General features: G+C 41.0%; 1 long non-coding RNA gene across 1 annotated transcript; it reads left to right on the forward strand.

Annotated features, from left to right (window-relative positions):
* Positions 1–256: 256 nt before the first annotated feature.
* LOC122465546 lies at positions 257–20,043 on the forward strand. Its single transcript, XR_006290473.1, has 3 exons — positions 257–321; positions 6,177–6,315; positions 19,598–20,043. It is a non-coding gene; the product is annotated as an uncharacterized LOC122465546 (long non-coding RNA).
* Positions 20,044–20,542: the final 499 nt, after the last annotated feature.

The following is a 20,542-nucleotide window of genomic DNA, read 5'->3' on the forward strand; positions in this document are numbered from 1 at the left end:
CGACTTTCACAATAAGCCAAAAATCAAGCTAGTCCCATTTCAAAAACAAGACCAAAACAAAGCCAATCCCTAGAAACCCTGTCATAAATATAAAGGGAAGGGGTAAACCCCTTTAAAATCCCTCCTGGCCAGAGGAAAAATCCTCTCACCTGTAAAGGGTTAAGAAGCTAAAGGTAACCTCGCTGGCACCTGACCAAAATGACCAATGAGGAGACAAGATACTTTCAAACGCTGGGAGGAGGGAGAAAAACAAAGGGTCTGTGTCTGTCTGTATGCTGCTTTTGCTGGGGACAGAACAGGAATGGAGTCTTAGAACTTCTAGTAAGTAATCTAGCTAGGTATGTGTTAGATTATGATTTCTTTAAATGGCTGAGAAAAGAGGTGTGCTGAATAGAATGACTATTCTTGTCTGTGTGTCTTTTTTGTAACTTAAGGTTTCTCAGAGAGGGATTCTCTATGTTTTGAATCTAATTATCCTGTAAGGTATCTACCATCCTGATTTTACAGAGGTGATTCCTTTACTTCTATTAAAAGTCTTCTTGTAAGACAACTGAATGCTTTTCATTGTTCTAAGATCCAAGGGTTTGGGTCTGTGGTCAACTATGCAAATTGGTGAGGATTTTTACCAAACCTTCCCCAGGAAGTGGGGTGCAAGGGTTGGGAGGATTTTGGGGGGAAAGACGTGTCCAAACTACGTTTCCCAGTAAACCCAGTTAAAGTTTGGTGGTGGCAGTGGAAATTCCAAGGGCAAAGGGTAAAATTAATTTGTACCTTGGGGAAGTTTTAACCTAAGCTGGTAAAAGTAAGCTTAGGAGGTTTTCATGCAGGTCCCCACATCTGTACCCTAGAGTTCAGAGTGGGGAAGAAACCTTGACAAACCCCAACACTGTTCGTGACTAGCTCCCCCTGGCATGCATTCTGGGATTGTGGTGGGCCTGCTGTGCACCCCTGACTCTCTTCCCCCCTCACCCCTGCTTGCCTCTTGCCCCTGCTTGCCTCAAGCTGATCAAAAAAAAGAAACAACAAGGTACAAGCCATAAACTAGCCAACAAGCAACTCACAAGCCAATTAAGCCAAAAACAAGCCCAATTTCTGCGTTTTTTTCCCGGGATTGGCATGTCTGGTACTAACCATAAAATAAAAATTAACAAAAACAAAATGTTTTGATCAACAAATCATATTTTTTTTCCAGATTTTCAGTTCATGCTAATTTATGAGATTTCACCTTTCAGTCCCAATCTGATATGAGAAAATATGTTAGAAACCTCAAATTCTCATGCTGCAGGAAAAGCATTTCTTACCTAGCTCTAATTAAAAAGGTGTTCTCTCTGACTATAGACCCCTCTTCACAGGTTTTCTAATAAATAGTTCTTCCCTGTGTAATGAGCCAATCTACTAGAACACTATAGTTATAGAGAAAAGGTAGGAAACAATTTATTTTCATACCCAACTGAAGCCATTAGGGAAGCTAAAGCTATATACTGTATGTGGAAGGAATGCATTTACATACTTTCATTCCGAGAATGGGTTTCTCACTTTGAAATGGAAACAGTTTCCTAACTTAAAGTAGGTAATTACACACTCCATTAAACAAGTAATTAACAGATTACAATTTGGAGAAAAAAAAAACTTGAAAATGAGCAATTCAGATGCTGAACGTGAAGCACATTGTTATAATTAGCATAATACCTTTTGAATGGATTAACAAGTACACAATAAAAATGAAGAAAAAAATCTGTTTCCTCCATGCAGATCATATGCAACAAATACCATTTTATGAGCCTTACAAGAACATAGCTTAAGAAGAAACCTATCGTTAGTGACTTGTGCTAAATTACTCTAAAAAAACAAATAGATAAAAGTTTTTGAAGATTATTATGATGTGTGTGGCATATAGGGAAGAGTGAACATCAAAGGCCAAATTCTGCATTTGGACATGGAAGTGCCTCTCCTTTTGACTTGGAGCAGAATTTGTCCCAGAAGAATCACAGCCATGAAGTTTTACGTTGTGTAGTTCTAAATATCATGAAAGGTTACTATAACTGATACATCATCAAATATTTATATACCTTTTTATTTCAAGTTTGTTTGCTTTGTGCTTTGACTGTGCTTTAGACTGGATCCCCTGGCTTGCCAGAACAGGATTCATCTTGGGAAGCGTGGCGGGGGGCATTAGTGGTTATACCAGTCCCAAGGCTCCTACCCCTTCACTACAGTCATCTTAACCTTAAAATTACCCAGATATTGCTTTTCTTCATGTAATTGCCTTCATTTGAGGGGCCCAGTTAAAGAAAGGGAGACATAAAATATTAAATGAAATACAAAGATGAGGGGAAGAATGCAAAACTGAAACTATAGGAAGAAATTCTATTGCAGCTGAAACCATGGCTGTAATTAGAGCCCTATCAAATTCACGGCCAAGAAATATGCATCACAGAATGTGAAATCTGGTCTTCCACCGTGAAATCTGGTCTTCCACCATCAAATCTGGCCTTTTGTATGCTTTTACTTTACACTACACAGATTTCACAGGGGAGACCAGCATTTCTCAAATTGGGGGTTCTGACCCAAAAGGGAGTTGCAGGGGGGTTACAAGATTATTATGGGGGGGCCATGGTATTGCCACCCTTACTTCTGCACTGCCTTCAGAGCTGGGTGGCTGGAGAGTGGCGGCTGTTGGCTGGGCACCCAGCTCTGAAGGCAGCGCCCCGCCAGCAGCAGCACAGAAGTAAGGGTGGTAATACCATACCATGGTATGAGCACAGAGGGGAGCTAAAATGCCAAATCTTACACAAGAGAGTTGTTGAGGGGCTGCATAGACATCAAAGGTGGCTCTGTGATAATGCTATGCCTGCCCAATTGCTTCTTCCACCTTTGATTCCTACAGATGTTGTGATGAAACCCTTTCCCACAGAGCTAAGAGAGACGATTGTAAAGTGGAGTCCTTTCTCTGTATGCATATGGTGAGAGGTACAGGTGATTAATGTGCCAATGCTACAAAGAAAGGGTAGTTACCAGGAGACCCAAGAAGAGGCAGGGTAGTGCCCAACAGAAGGACAAGACTCCATGAGTTTCTTTCCTGCCAATCTCAGCATCACATCTTTGTTCTGACCATTTCCTTTCTTATATCCACTCCGCTGTTGGTCCTACCTACAAGAGCATGGTTCTAAGTTGGTCGTAGTTCACAATTTGTCTTCCCCCTTTCACATATTTTAAGATGTAAACAACTGGGTTTGATCCTGTGAGTTTGGGTTGGCTGCTGCAGCTATTATTATCCTGTATCAAGAAAGTGTAACTGAACTGATGGGCTGGATCCCCTTGCCACACCAGTGTGACTCCGTTGCCTTCAGTGAAGTTAGCTTTTTTATACTGTTATAATAGAGAAGAAAAATCAGGCCCCAGAAATCACAAGAGCTCTCTCAACTGACAATTAGCTGAAAGTAGTTTCATGCTGCCTTTTTGATCATATGGAGGGAAAAGTCTTCCAAACCAGAAATGGCAGCATAAAGCATTCTTCTCAGTGGTCCAACTTTGTGTCATGCAGTGCCTGGAAATGAAAAATTTGACTGCTGCTTTTATCAACATATACACAGTTGGCCTTCTTAAATCTACTTATAGCTTCCTTATTTGCTGATATTTTACTTGCAAATGAGTCTTCAAAATTTCTATGACAGAAACCTGCTGGGACTGCAACATAGTAATGAAGATTTGAAAACTGAATATGCTTATTAAGTTCACATTGTCAGATAATTTATAATAAAGTTAAAGACACAGTAATTTTTTATGCTGCTGTGGCAACTCCTTATTTATTGCCTGATATTCCTTGTAAATATTCTGGGCAGTGTCAAGCCTTCTTAGGAGATGTTTGTGAAATTATTACAGCCCTCCTCCCATGGAGGTCAATATGGGCACTGACTACCAGAAAGCAGGTCAGGTTCTTTGTTTGCAGAATACTTACTCCACAACTTTTCTCTTATTTGATTGTAGGAATGTCTGTTTGTTTTTACATTGTTTTTTTTTCCGAATGACACATCACAATCAAAACACCAAATAAAAGCTTGTTTAGAAATATATACATTTAATTCATTAACAGCAGTCACTGCTGTAGCACAGACGCAAAAGTCTAGAAAATCAGGAGATCAGCTATCCCAGGAATACTTGTATGTTGGGGGAGAGGGGCGTATGTTCTTATGCTACAATCCTATCTCACTGCGGCCAATTATTAAAATGGTCTGAGCACAGCATCATTTTCCCCTCTTACTGCATGTGTGCATCTCTAATCAAGCCCTCCCTTTGCCATATGCAATTAGCTATTAATAAAGCATTGTGAAATGTTTTTTGTATGAAAGATGCTATATATAACTATATACTACGTATTCTGCATTGGTACAAAAAAATAAAAAATCATCGGTGGGTACCAGCAAAGAAAAGATCTAGTTTATTCATGTATTTGTCATGTGTATTCCTGTTTCCATAGTTCACACATCAATGGTTTCTCATAGAAAACTACCATTCCACAGAATTTTACTTACTTTGGAATAAATTCATGGTATTCAAAATGAACATGTTCCTGTTTGCCTTTACTGTACCACCCATATGACCTATTGCAGGTGGACTGCACAATGCATTGTGCACCCCTTACATCCTACTTCAATGCTGATTTAAGGGTTGACCTGTGGATTAAGTGATGCGTAGGATCTTGCAGAGGCCTATTGAACTGGGAAAATTGCACCCTAGAAGCACAAAGTGCTAAATTGAGCCCTGGAAGTGAGAATAACTCCACTGAAGTGAGGGAGAGGAACTTGGCACAAGAAATATAAATTAGAGTTATTCAGGTTGAATGCTGAGATTCTGCTTGTTAAAGTTTTGCATGGAATAGGCAGCAAGGTTACATTCAGATTACTTAGGTGAATCAGGCCAATAGCTCTCTTGAGTTGTGCAAAATAAAACCAGCTTTAAAATGAATCCCGGCCATGGGTTAATTGTTTTAACCATTCAGAAACATATGAAAATAAACCTACCTAAATATAAAATCAACCCTATAACTACAAAGGAAAATAGTGGACAAATTTTGCTTTCTCTCATACTACATGCAACCTTATTGGCCTGATGTGATTGCTCTCCCCAAAATGATCAAGCGTTGCAGAAATTGTTTACCTTTTCTCACCCCTTCTACAATTGTCCCTACATGGGTTGCGCTCCCACCCGCCACAACAAATTAAGGTCTTACTACTTTTCAGTCGCTTCAAAAAAAATTACCAATTTTATCCAGCTTTGAGTTATTCAGTTTGATTATTTCCTGTACAATTTTTTTATTTCAATATTGATGACAGAAGTAAGTCACACTTTTAAACCAGGAATGACTGAATGATAGTACTGGTGTCTCTAATGAGCAGCCTCATGTTAGAAGATCAAACGCTAAGAATAATTTTAATTTTAGAAAAGTATTATGCAGCAACCAACTCTGAACCCCCACTCTCCCCTTTCTGTACCAGTCAAGACAAAAATCCCCCTCCTTTTCTATTTATGGATTATTTTTAGGATGAGTCCCTTTTCAGTGTCATACTATAGTCTGTTAATCAAAAAAACCAGCACCCTTGTGATACAAAACCATTCACAGGGGACACTGAACTGTAGCCTATATATAGCAATCGCTTTAGCTATAGTCAGATTAGGCAGCTCCCTAGGGTAGCGAATTCTGCCTGGGGTGACGGGGCCAAACCTGAGCAGTGCTTCAATCTCATGTTCCATGTTGCAGCAGCACTCACTCAAATTTGGCCTGGTCACTTCCCCATCACAGTGGAGGGGCAAGTAGGCAAAAACTAAGTAAATGGTGCTGAAACCTGGCGCTTGGCTCCCCCACTTCTATCATAGGCACCAAACGATCAGAAGGCTCACCAGGACCCCTCAGAAAATCTGATGGCAGGAGACGTCCTCTGGTTGAGAATCTCTGTTCTTAAGTGTGGGGGGCGGGGCACGCTAAAGTTTTGCCTGGGGTAGCAGATTGTCTTGAGAAGCCTCTGCAGATACAAATATTAAAAACCCAACAATTTTAGAGGATAAACCAACGCAAATTAAGGTGGAAATGAACCAAGTTGTCTTTCGGTATTCATTTTCTCTATGAAAATAAATAATTATCTAAAATATTTATGAGATGAAATTTATTTCTATTACAGGATTCAGTGTGACTCAGGTCATTGCCCAGGGATGTAGCACAGAAAACATAAAACTGGAGCACTTCGAGATTCTTCTTTTCCATGCCAGTGCAGATGATAAGGACCGGATCTCCTTGTCCTATGGGCTTTTAAGAGAGAGGTAAGGTGGAGGAAAACTCAATAGAGCTGTATGAAATTTTTCATGCAAAAAGTGTTTTGCTTTTGTTTTGCTTTTTCACAAAAAAAGATCTTTTTCAAAAACAAAACTTTACATTAAAACCTGTTGACATTATTGATATTTTTTGGATTTTTTTGCACAGTGTTCTGCAACATTTGTAATTGAAATTGTAAAAATGTATTTTATCACAATCATTTCAGAAATGTTTTGTTTGCCAAAAGGCCAGTTTTCAATAAGACAATTTTGATAAAAGAGTACTTACTTTATTGTTTTGAAAATTGTTTTGATTAGAATTTTAAGAAAAACAATAACTAAAAATGGCATGGAAAAATCACAAAAATGAAATATTTATCCATTTCAAAACCTGAAAAATGGAAACAATTCCAGAATTTCTAATTCTACCAGTTTTCAACCACCTCTCCCTCAACCTTCCCATTATGTAATTTCTCCTGTATCATTCCTTTAGCAGGTGGGGTTTTTCATCTTTTTACACCAGGCCAGGATTCTTCCCCAAAACCTAATGCAGTCCCCATTATCTTCAAGAGCCAGTGACCACATTCAAAATCTGTAGTGAAATCTTGCCCCCCCCCTAAAATCAACGGTAGTTTTGCCATTAACTCCAGTAGAACAGATTTCACCACTGAAGCTTAGGCCGGTAAGCTTAGCATTGTTATGACTTTTCCCCCTCCTCTCATGAGTAGAAGTTTGAAAGTGGTTGCAATTGTTGGCAGCTAATGTACATTTTCATTTAATTCAAGTGCTGCAACTGCTATTGTGCTTCAGAGAGTACATGGTTCAAGTAAGAGTCATATTTCTTGTATTGATCTGCAGTGTGTGTGCAGTTTGAACCTTCCTATGTGGAGCCTGATGAAGCCTTTTAAGCAGTAGCTAGGATGAACGCTAGCTTCATATTATGCTGGGAAAGCTCTCTCTATTTATTTATGCTCAGCAGATCCAATGGCTTGCTGAAGATGGGAGAAGTGTGTACTGGTTTTGCTCTTTAGAGACTGAAGGATTGAAAGAAGATATACAGTAAATTCTGCTACTACTGACAGTTGATAGAAATTATTTTTTAGCTGTAATAATAGCAGTGTTTTGAGACCCTGGTGTAGATGTACTTGGGGGGGGGAAAGAATTACTATTCTCGCCAATTATGCTAAAAGAGGTTCTAAAAGGAAAATTAGAAAAGCTATTGCCAAATGTAATTTACTGCATGGATCATTCATGCATATTTAAGTCCTTGTTGACCTTTGAGAGGGCCTATATACTCATTCTGTGCTATTATTATCAGCTACTTAACCTTGCTCATACTCTATCCACCCATCCATCTAGTCCTTATACTGGGATCTAGTACTGCAGTATCTGAGCAATCCAAACAGGAAATAAAGTTTTTCAACAATTTTCTATATTGACTTTCTATATGATTTCTTCTTGTTAAGTAAAGAAAAAAAATAGAGCTGGGCGGAAACTGGCAATCCCATTTCATGGTAGATTCCAAAATTTCAAAATTTGGTTTGGTTCTGATTCTGCACAATTTAAAAAAAATATCAATCTCCATGTAATCTCCATGAAATAGAATTATCGTTCTCCACCAAGCTCAGCTGGGTGCCCTAACCCAAAAGCCTGAGAGATTGGGAGCTGGGACTCTCAGAGTTTTCAGGCTACAGGCTTGCCATCAGACCCAAAGTGGACTGCCAAGGAACCTGGAAGTCCCAGGAGTCCAAACTTGTGAGAAGTCATGAATCTGGGAGTCAGGGCTCCCAAACTCTCAGCTCCTCGTCAGCCTACCAGACAGGCTGAGAAGCAGCTAGGAGCCTGGGCCCCTCAGTAGTCTGCCAAATGGGCTGCCAAGGAGATGGACAAGTGAGCTGGAAGGAAACCAGCCAGGTCTCTAGAAGAATTTTATTGAAACTGAATTGTCTTCACTCAGGAGAGTGTCCTAACCACTAAACTATAAAATTATTCTCAATCTATCTGGTCCACTGCATATTTATTTATACTATTTGGAGTGGTTTCAACAGGAGAGATTGAGGGCACTCCACATTAGAATACCTCATAGTCTAGTGGTTAGGACACTCACATGAAAGATGGGAAACCCCTGTTCAAATCCCTTCTTCTCATTCTGGGTGACTGCTCTAACAACTAGGCTAAAGGTTATAAGGGAGGTCACCTCCTTAGCCATTTTGTGTGATTAAGCAGTCTCCGCTGCCATTCTTGCAAGAAATAACTTAGGTGGCTGACTCCAGGAGAGCAGTGGGACTTAGGGACACCCCTTTCTCACTGGCACCTGCTCTTGGCTGTCCTAGACAGCTCCTTGCTTAGTGGCTGGTCTTTGTGGACCCCATTCTCAGGCACAAATATCTCCCCATGCATTGTATAGAAAGCTTAGGTGCCTAACTCAGACTTTGCGAATTCCAATGGGTGGCTAGGCACCTAAAGTTAACATTGCACTCAGCAAAGTCCCTTTGAGGAACTGGACCATAATGTTCTTCTATTAAGCATTCCATTAAAAAATGTCATTTTAAAAATGGTTGCTGTCTCCAATTGTTTTCAATAAAACTGAGGCCACAGGTGTCCTCAGTTGTTAAGGTGATCCAAGTCAAAATAGTCACTACCGTCTTACTGTTCCCAATGGAAAAGAAACCAGTCGGGGACTATAAATACTGTTATGCACTAATAGAATTCCATATTTATTAACTGGCATCAATTCATGACAGAGTTAAGGTTGTTTGGGTGCCTTAATTCTGCATTTGCATATTCTACATGTAATCATAAACAACCTAGGGCTGGAAGGGACCTTGAGAGGTCATCTACTCCATCCTCCTGCACTGAGGCAGGACAGGAATATTTGAATCATCCCTAAAAAGTGTTGGTCTGACCCATTCTTGAAAACCGCCAGTGACAGGGATTCTACAACTTCCTTTGGTAACCTGTTCTGGAGCTTAACTATCCTTACAGTTAGAGTACATATTTGGATTTCTTTTAAATTTAATTTTAATTTTCAACTTCCAGGCCTATGAATCTAATTTGGGGATAATTGTAACATCCCTGTAATAATTTTACCCTTATTTACTGATGTGAACTCTACTTTAATTTAATTTGAATGTTGTTTTTATCTAGAATATTTATTATGGCTGCACAGAGATTAAATGACGGACATATGTCTACAAATATTTGATAATTTAAACAAAAAATGAGTGATTTTTGAAGATAGTACTAGGAGTAATTTGATGAAATTTTAAATGAAGAGATATAGGCTGAATATCTGGAAAAACTTCCTGACAGTGAAGTCTGTTATGATACAATATCCCAAAAAAACCCTTGGGGAAGCCCTGACATTGGGACATTTAAAACTAGAATGTGTCTATTATATATATTATAAATAATTTGCAACACAACTTGCATGGGGTCATGCTATTTCCCTACAATTCCTCTGTCAAAGGAAGAAAAGACAAAAGTCACTGTTGTTAGCTCTTGCATCCAGGCTTATCAGGCAGTTGCCTATGGTAGCAAACTGCTTGGATCAGAAAAATGTGTAGTGACCCTTTGTTGTGTGAATGGCCATGCAATAAGGAATGCTGGCATTTTCAAGTATGTCTTGAGCAACAAATATCCTAGGAGGGAAACTTGAAAATAATGATCCTGATTCTCCACTGCCTTGCAGCTAGGGCAGTCATTTACAATTGTGCAAAGTTGGTATAAAATGTTAGCCAACCAGAAAGGCACATCCACATTGCACAGGTCTGAGTGACTACAGAAGGTGCAAGATAGTGGAGAATCAGGCTAATTCCATTTGAGGATAAACTTTTGGAAAGGAATTTGAGAGCCTGAGGGTATTATTTCAGAACTGTTTTGAAAAGAACCATAGCAAAAAGCATTTTTAACCTTTTGCGAAATAAATAGGTAAATTTATTTGTCAGATTGTCTTACCTTTCATTGTTCCACTGTGAATTACAGACTGAGTATTGCAGAAGGAAGGCCAAATGGTCACCAAAATGCAAACAAAAATATGTTAATAAAGGTTGTGTATAGCTTTCTACAGCTTCTTTTCTTAATTATTACAGAGGCAGAGAGACTGTCCGTCTGCCTCAGGGGACTTTTCACTTTATATCCTTGAAGCTGTAGGCAGAGCTTTTGTTTATGAAAACCGCACAGACAATAGTTTATATTTCTTCAAGTGCTGTATCTATTTAACTGTGATACATTCAATGATAAGGAGGCAATCTCTCTTCATTCGGTGCTCATCAGCATGTAGATACACACCTCTATGATGTATGGTACTTATGTGTGATGTATGTTTTCTAAATCTCAACCTCCTCAGTCAAAATGTGACAGAGTACCCTGAAAAAATGGAGTGTAACAGTGGCATTCATTACTGCTAACTAGGTATAATTGCTTTGTACACACCTCACCCATCCATCTGCTAATGTTTCAGTGTAAGAAATACATTTACAATGTCAATGTCAGCATTTTGTTACATAGAGTTGAAACCACCACTTTAGCTAAGATTCTCGATGCTACCTAAGAGATTTGACTGTCCAGTTCCCATCCAGATTAATGAGAGTTTGGTATCCACATTCCCTAAGCATCTAAAAATCTCAGCCTTTGACTCCTGTGAACCTTTTGAGAAATGGTATCGCCTTTGTCATTGTAAAGCTCAGAAGGAGTAGCAGTATGTGTAAATGTTCATCTACTGGCTGCAAATGTCTCAGATAATCTGCAAAAAAAGTGATAAGAACACACAGTAATGGGGAAAAATTCAAGAAAAGTTAACATTTCTGAGGTATTAGATATGCTTGTTAGTGATATTTGGAATTATTCTGACAGCTTTCATTACAATTCCTTCTCCCATTATTTTTTTTTAAAATATTTTCCCTCTACAGAAATGCACTCAGCTATGTTACAATTAACTTGGCTGCCAAAAGATATCATGTATCATCAGATGCTCACCGGCCTAAGGTAGTCACAGAGTGGCAGTAGTATTGTTCAGTGTTTAGGCAGGTCAAAGCAATGGCAACATTAATTATAGTTATTGTCAAGACACTGCTTAATGCCTTTAACAATAAACCTTGTCATATGTCAGGGCTTGCATATTTTCTTTTAACCTTGCATAGTGTAGGGGAGAAGATTTACTTTGAATGTTCAAATTGGCGAGCATGTTCCTATAATAAGTATAGATATAGTACCACTTACATTTTAGGCGGTTTAGACATTTAGTGTATGAATAGGGAATGGGCAAAGAGATCTAGAAAAACCTTTGTAACTTGGACAAACAGTAAGTAATAAACCAGAGCTGAGCAACATGGCCTAAAAGACTGGCTTAAAAACCCACCCTGCCCCTCCTGCACTCCACAACTTTTCAATATACATTAAATTACACACCAAACACTACATTAAAAGAATATTAAAGTTGCAAAATCAAGCATTCAGAAGTTAATAAATGACAGAATGTAGGCTGTCCATGCAGCTTGCTTGCATATATACATTCAGCCTTTAATTACATAATCACATTTTTTCCTCAAAGGACCCCTTCTCATTCCAAGGTTTTTTGACAAGCTGAAGGAAAGAAAAATAGTAGTAACTAATAATTAATAATTAATAATAATGAATAATTCCAGCATGTGATATAATATTGTCCCCCATGAGTCATCAGAAGGTCTGGAACATTTAAATCCACAGCACAGACTTCTACCACTTAAGATAACAGAATAACTGACAGGCTGACAATCTACTATTGCTATGTGGACTAGTCACTAGAGGGGAATGAGACAAAACACCTGAGTTGGTTTCACAGATATTTGCTGACAGCAGATGAATGCTGAGACTTAGAAATCTTGGAAGGGAATGTTCTGTAATGGTCACAGACCCTTCTGCCCCTGTCCCCTTTAGTCTGTTCCTGTCCCAATTTAAATCCTGTCTTTTCCTCAGATCCTCATCCCAGTCTTCCCCCAACCCTAGTAGCTTATGCCCATCCCTGTCTCCTCATCCAGCCAGTCCCAGTCTTCATGCCCCCCTCCCTCCAGGCTCTTTGTCCAAGTGCCCATCCAACCTGCGTTCCTCATTTCAGTCCCAGTCTCTGCTCAGTTAGTCACAGTCCATCCCCATGACCTCACAGGTCCTTATGCACTGCCAGGCCCCTCTCTAGTTTGCTTGTGCACTTCCAGTTTCCCCTTTACACACATACACAAGTCAGCTCCCAGTTGTTTTCCCAACACCCAAGCCCAACCGTTCTCAGTTTGCCCATTCTGCAATGCAGCTTGCTTCCCCCCACCCCCCGCCCTCACTTGCATGGACACCACCAGGGGGAGCCCTGAGAGCATGAAAGAGAGAGAGAGGGTCACCCCACTTCTGCCAGTTTCTGGGCCTGGTGCCACAGCAGCTTGCAGCAGCCAAGAACAGAAATTTCAGGCAAAGTCCTGCTCATGCCCTTCCTCCCTGGGATAGAGCATCCTTAGTCACACTGAGAGAACGGCACATGCACAGCCTAGTTAGCACCATGAGCTGCGAGGGGGCTGAAAATGTTTAGTAGAGTTACTATCTTCAGAGGATTTAGATGCCAAATTCTAATAAGAGTCGAATGTGCATATGCAAACTGAGATTTTTCAGATGTAACTTGTCCAACTTTGGGCATATTTTCACACAGACAGCAAAAGGCACGTCCCTGACACCAGACTGTGCCTCTGTGTATGCTGGGAGATAGTTGTGTGATTGGTTGAGTAAATGTATGATGTTGAGGCTCAACAATTCACTTCCTTGATTTTGAGGATTTATAGGGGAAATACCAGACTGTGACTCAAGGCCAAAAATCTTTGAGATCTAGGGGAAATCCAGCAGGTCTCACAGTAAGGAGCTAAGACCCAAGAACAAAAAAGATTATTCCTTTCAAATTGTTGTGGAGATTGTGAATACTCCTAAGACTTTCTCTGTTGACTTCAAACTACTTTGTAAATGTACATTTCCCACTGTTATAAAAACTGATGGGCCAATCACATCCTTGTGTTAGGAACCTTTATTTTCTTCCTAGTTATTACTTTACAAAGCCACAAGTTGTTACTGATTCATGGTCTACCGTAGTCACTACGCTGAATGGTTAGTAATTTAATTTAATGTGTTGCAACAAAATCAGAACTCTGGAAAGTTAACCTTAAATCACCTTTGAATGATTAAAGAAGTGTTTGATGTCCTGCAGCATGCCCTATTTCAGGTACCAAATGCTTTCTCCCTTTTATGATGATAACAAGCGCTGATTCACAAATTCATTAAAGCATCTGCTTCCCAGATTGATAACATGAGAAGAGAGAGGGAAGCAAGGATGATATTATGCTGCTGCTCACTAACATCCTGGCTGCCCTTTTCCATAGCACAGCCAGGACTTTGGGGGCACACAGCCTCAGCAGTCACCCCTTTCCCTTCCTAAAAGTATCTATTGGATGTAGTCCTCCAGACAATTTTACCGAGGAGGAGTGGCCTTTTAAAAAGGACCTATCATCTTCCATGAAGGAAAGAATCAGCAGAAGCAATGACATAGAATCATAGAATATCAGGGTTGGAAGGGACCTCAGGAGGTCATCTAGTCCAACCCCCTGCTCAAAGCAGGACCGATCCCCAATTAAATCATCCCAACCAGGGCTTTGTCAAGCCTGACCTTAAAAACTTCTAAAGAAGGAGATTCCACCACCTCCAAAGGTAACACATTCCAGTGTTTCACCACCCTCCTAGTGAAAAAGTTTTTCCTAATATCCAACCTAAATCTCCCCCACTGTAACTTGAGACCATTACTCCTTGTCCTGTTATCTGCTACCACTGAGAATAGTCTAGATCCATCCTCTTTGGAACCACCTTTCAGGTAGTTGAAAGCAGCTATCAAATCCCTCCTCATTCTTCTCTTCTGTAGACTAAACAATCCCAGTTCCCTCAGCCTCTCCTCGTAAGTGTTCCAGTCCCCTAATCATTTTTGTTGCCCTCAGCTGGACTCTTTCCAATTTTTCCATATCCTTCTTGTAGTGTGGGGCCCAAAACTGGACACAGTACTCCAGATGAGGCCTCACCAATGTCAAATAGAGGGGAACGATCACGTCCCTTGATCTGTTGGCAATGCCCCTACTTATACATCCCAAAATGCCATTGGCCTTCTTGGCTACAAGAAGGCTGCTTACAACACCAGACAGAGGCTGCTTACAACACCAAAATGCAAGGAGGAATAAGCTAGCCAAACCTCCTTTCCCGCTTATTACCTCAAGAGGCCAGAACTTCATAGGCACAGGACTCCATCAGATCCCCCTGCATCCCTGCAGCAGCACTGGGGATCACACATGTATGGCCTGAAGAGCCTTATGGTGTTAGTGTTCTGGATTGTGTGTCCTGATTTTTTTTTTTTTTTTGGGGGGGGGGGTGTTACGTGACTGGCTTGGGTGTGGAAATGTGGGGCAATTGTGTTGTGATTTCACTCAGTCATGTCTTTTAGGTCCCTACATATTACTTCAGTTACAGATGTCACTGAAGCTATATATTGTATAACTAAATTAATTAGCAAATCACTTTGAATATTTCCTTCTACAACTATGGATGGAATACAAGATTACCAGTTATGGTCTTTTGTCTGACAGATAGAACAGAATAACATGACATTGAATCTTATTAGCCACTGGAATGTTTCTATAGGTGATTCTCTCTCTCTCTCACTCTGACTGTAATTACAATCAAACATTAGAGGGACAAGGTGGGTAAAGCAATATCTCAGACTTGAAGAAGAGTTCTGCGCAGCTCAAAAGCTGATCTCTTACACCAACAGAAGTTGTTCCAATAAAAGACATTATCTCACTCACCTGATTTCTCTAATATCCCCATAGATCAACAAGGCTACAACAACACTGCAAACTGCAATCTAACATGTTACATTACATGAGTTTTGAAAAATAGCCAATAGTAGAATGAGGATGTATGTTTATTTATCAATTAAAATTCAGCTCATTTTCAGTAGGAACTCTGTAATGTTCATAGCTCTGAACAAAACATTATGGTTGTTCTTTCAAAATTTTACAACTGAACGTTGACTTAATACAGCTTTGAAACTCTACTGTGCAGAAGAAAAATGTTGCTTTCCCTTTATTTTTTTAATAGTTTACATTTAGCACAGAACTCTACTATATTTGCTTTTTATTCATTTATTTAATTTTGTCTCTGCTGCTGCCTGATTGTGCACTTCCAGTTCCAAATGAGGTGTGTGTTTGACCTGTCAGTTCGTTACTCTGGTGTTCATAAATCTGGGGTTCTACTGTACTGTATAAAAATATAAAATGCTATTTCTGGTGTGTAGTTTGGTTGTCTATGTTCTTTTCCTACTCACTGATCAGTTCTGGTGCCTTAGCTTTTACATTTTTAGATAAATTATAACAGAGGATTATGATGCAAATATCACATACAATAATTCAAATAAATAACACACGTTTATATAGCATTTTTCATCTTGACAGAATGCCCAGGTTCTGAATAATGCCTTGTTGTGTATGACTTCAACCCTAATACATGCCTCTCACATACTTTCCATAAGTGCTAATTAGTATTAGGCATGGTAATGGCTAGAGAAGCAGGATCTTCTCATATTTAAATAGGTTTCAGAGTAGCAGCCCTGTTAGTCTATATCCGTAAAAAGAAAAGGAGGACTTGTGGCACCTTAGAGACTAACAAATTTATTTGAGCATAAGCTTTTGTGAGCTACAGCTCACTTCATCAGATGCATTCAGTGGATAATACAGTGGGGAGATTTATATACACAGAGAACATGAAACAATGGGTGTTACCATACACACTGTAATGAGAGTGATCAGGTAAGGTGAGCTATTACCAGCAGGAGAGTGGGGGGGAAAAAAACCTTTTGTAGTGATAATCAAGGTGGGCCATTTCCAGAAGTTGACAAGTACTTCTGAGGAACAGCGGGGGGGGGGAATAAACATGGGGAAATAATTTTACTTTGTGTATTGACCCATCCACTCCCAGTCTTTATTCAAGCCTAAGTTAATTGTATCCAATTTGCAAATTAATTCCAATTCAGCAGTCTCTCCTTGGAGTCTCTTTTTGAAGTTTTTTTGTTGAAGAATTGGCACTTTTAGGTCTGTAATCGAGTGACCAAAGAGATTGAAGTGTTCTCCGACTGGTTTTTGAATGTTATAATTCTTGACGTCTGATTTGTGTCCATTTATTCTTTTACATAGAGACTGTCCGGTTTGACCAATGTACATGGCAGAGGGGCATTGCTGGCACATGATGGCATATATCACATTGGTAGATGTGCAGGTGAACGAGCCTCTGATAGTGTGGCTGATGTGATTAGGCCCTATGATGGTGTCCCCTGAATAGATATGTGGACAGAGTTGGCAACGGGCTTTGTTGCAAGGATAGGTTCCTGGGTTAGTGATTCGGTCGTGTGGTGTGTGGTTGCTGGTGAGCATTTGCTTCAGGTTGGGGAGCTGATTGTAAGCAAGGACTGGCCTGTCTCCCAAGATTTGTGAGAGTGATGGGTCGTCCTTCACGATAGGTTGTAGATCCTTGATAATGCGTTGGAGAGGTTTTAGTTGGGGGCTGAAGGTGACGGCTAGTGGCGTTCTGTTATTTTCTTTGTTAGGCTTGTCCTGTAGTAGGTGACTTCTGGGTACTCTTCTGGCTCTGTCAATCTGTTTCTTCACTTCCGCAGGTGGGTATTGTAGTTGTAAGAACACTTGATAGAGATCTTGTAGGTGTTTGTCTCTGTCTGAGGGGTTGGAGCAAATGTGGTTGTATCGCAGAGCTTGGCTATAAAAGAACATTAATTCTTCAAATGTCCTGCTGAAGGAGCCCTATCACAGCAAAGAAATGATGCCATTTCAATGGATAGGTGGGCATAACAGATCTATTTATAGAAAACACTGGTTGGGTTTGACATTTCAGAGTGGCCCAACAGTATGGCAGGTATGTGGTAAGAAACATTCAGAGGATGTGTGTGATGTACATTTTGCCATGGTATGGTCTTTGAAAATCTGTGTTTCTTTGCACATTTTTATATGCAGGCTAAAAGCAGAGCATTTGATCCTAGTCATTGAGGGAGTAGCTAGCATAGTTTGCCACTGCGGTGGGTGAGGGAGGCAGAGATTAAAGTAGACTCAGACAGGAGGGGAAGCTACAGATTTCTACAGGTATGTTAGCAACAAGAAGGTGGTCAGGGAAAGTATGGGACCCTTACTGAATGGGGGAGGCAATCTCGTGCAGATGATGTGGAAAAAGCTGAAGTACTCAATGCTTTTTTTGTCTCAGTCTTCACAGACAAGGTCAGCTTCCAGACTACTCCACTGGGCAGCACAGCATGGGGAGGAGGTGACTAGCCCTCTGTGGAGAAAGAAGTGGTTTGGGACTATTTAGACAAGCTGGATGAGCACAAGTCCATGGGACTGGATGCGCTGCATCAGAGGGTGCTAAAGGAGTTGGTAGATGTGATTGCAGAGCCATTGGCCATTATCTTTGAAAACTCATGGCAACTGGGGGAGGTCCCAGAAAAAGTCAAATATAGTGCCCATCTTTAAAAAAGGGAAGAAGGAGAAGCCGGGAACTACAGACCAGTCAGCCTCACCTCAGTCCCTGGAAAAATCATGGAGCAGGTCTTCAAGGAATCCATTTTGAAGCACTTGGAGGAGAGGAAGGTGATCAGGAACAGTCAACATGGATTCACCAAGGGCAAGTCATGCCTGACCAACCTGATTACCTTCTATGATGAGATAACTGGCTCTGTGGATATGGGGGAAAGCAGCGGACGTGATATATCTTGACTTTAGCAAAGCTCTTGATATGGTCTCCTACAGTATTCTTGCCAGCAAGTTAAAGTATGGACTGGATGAATGGACTATAAGGTGGATAGAAAGCTGGCTAGATTGTCAGGCTCAACGGGTAGTGATCAATGGTTCAATGTCTAGTTGGCAGCCAGTATCAAAAGGAGTGCCCCAGGGGTCTGTCCTGGGGACTGTTTTGTTCAACATCTTCATTAATGATCTAGACCAGTGTTTCCCAGACTTGTTCCGCCGTTTGTGCAGGGAAAGCCCCTGGCGGGCCGGGCCGGTTTGTTTACTGGCTGTGTCCGCAGGTTCAGCCAATCGTGGCTCCCAGTGGCTGCAGTTTGCTGCTCCAGGCCAATGGGAGCTGCTGGAACCAGCGGCCAGTATGTCCCTCAGCCCACGCCGCTTCCCACAGCTCCCATTGGCCTGGAGCAGTGAACCTCGGCCGAACCTGTGGACGCGGCAGGTAAACAAACTGGCCTGGCCTGCCAGGGGCTTTTCCTGCACCAGCGGTGGAAAAGTTTGGGAACCACTGATCTAGATGATGGGATGGATTGCACCCTCAGCAAGTTCACAGTTGACACTAAGCTGCAGGAAGAGGTAGATACGCTGGAGGGTAGGGATAGGGTTCAGAGTGACCTAGACAAATTGGAGGATTGGGCCAAAAGAAATCTGAGTTTCAACAAGGACAAGTGTAGAGTCCTGCACTTAGGATGGAAGAATTCCATGCACTGCTACAGGCTGAGGACTGACTGGCTAAGTGGCAGTTCTGCAGAAAAGGACCTGGGGATTACAGTGGACGAGAAGCTGGATATAAGTCAACAGTGTGTCCTTGTTGCCAAGAAGGCTAATGGCATATTGGGCTGGATTAGTAGGAGCATTACCAGCAGATGGAGGGAAGTGATTGTTTCACCTCTATTTGGCTCTGGTGAGGCCACATCTGGAGTACTGTGTCCAGTTTTGGTGCCCCCGCTACAGAAAGGATATGGACAAACTGGAGAGAGTCCAGCAGAGGGCAATGAAAATGATTAGGGCGCTGGGGCACATAATTTATAAGGAGAGGCTGAGGGAACTGGGATTATTTAGTCTGCAGAAGAGAAGTGTGAGGGGGGATTTGATAGCAGCCTTCAACTACCTGAAGGGGGGTTCCAAAGAGGATGAAGCTCGGCTGTTCTCAGTGGTGGCAGATGACAGAACAAGGAGCAATGGTCTCAAGTTGCAGTGGGGAAGGTCTAGGTTGGATATTAGGAAACACTATTTCACTAGGATGGTGGTGAAGCACTGAAATGGGTTACCTAGGGAGGTGGTGGAATCTCCATCCTTAGAGGTTTTTAAGGCCCAGCTTGATAAAGCCCTGGCTGGGATGATTTACTTGGGTTTGGTCCTGCTTTGACCAGGGAGTTGGACTAGATGACCTCCTGAGGTCTCTTCCAACCCTAATCTTCTATGATTCTGTTCTCTCACAGGACCAGCTAAGGAAGAGAGGGATCTGAGCTGGAATGCTGCTCGGCCAAACCAATGAGAGAAGAAGATGCTCTCCCTTTGCTTTTAGCAGAGAAAGGAAAGCTGGTCTCCTCCCCACATTCCCCTTACTTTAATCTTTGCACATAGACTTCCCCTTGCTGTCATTAGCAAAGCATAGATGTTAAAGCATCTGGATGTCCACTTGCTGCCTGTTGACTGCTACAAAGATTATAAGCTTTCTGTTCCTGATTCATGCTTGAATGCATGCCACTGGTGAATGAATACTTAGGTGCACATGCTCAGAGAGATCTTCTTATGCAACAATGCCTCACATGTCCGCAATGGCTTCATAGACAGCACTGTTTGCTATCACTTTCTAATGTCACCTTCAGCTGTAACATTTTTATTGTTGTTGTTTTTAATTAAATTGCATCCTGATGGAATACACAATAATGACATTACTTTCTTGATGGCCATTGGATCAGCGCACAGTTTTGCACCAGCATTCCACTGAAATCTTTAAGGGTACCATACATGCTGGTACTTCAGCAATGCACAATAAATAAGCTGCCATTACGAAAAACAGACTTTCATTTTCAGGTTAATCATAAAATAGAAATTCTGGCAGTAGACCCAGAGTTAAACATTACGTGTTTAATAGCTCTATCCTCTGGACAGTTTTATCTTTCAAATATCTTGGTATTTGGATTGATCAGTCACTTAAGCGTATGTACTATACATACCAAATAGTGAAGAATAAAAAATTAGTCTCTATTTTGAAGTTCTATAGTGAGGAATATACTTCTGAGGGAATTCTGCACCACTGTGCAATGCAGAATTTGTATATAATTAATGTTCTGCACAGAATTTCATTTTTCCCTGTAGAGTTGGTGCTGCAGAGCTGCTGGCCGATACCAGGGGCTGCTGGACACCACAGAGCCTGGCTC

Source organism: Chelonia mydas, chromosome 4, assembly GCF_015237465.2.
Source record: "Chelonia mydas isolate rCheMyd1 chromosome 4, rCheMyd1.pri.v2, whole genome shotgun sequence".
NCBI classification, from domain to species: domain Eukaryota; kingdom Metazoa; phylum Chordata; order Testudines; family Cheloniidae; genus Chelonia; species Chelonia mydas.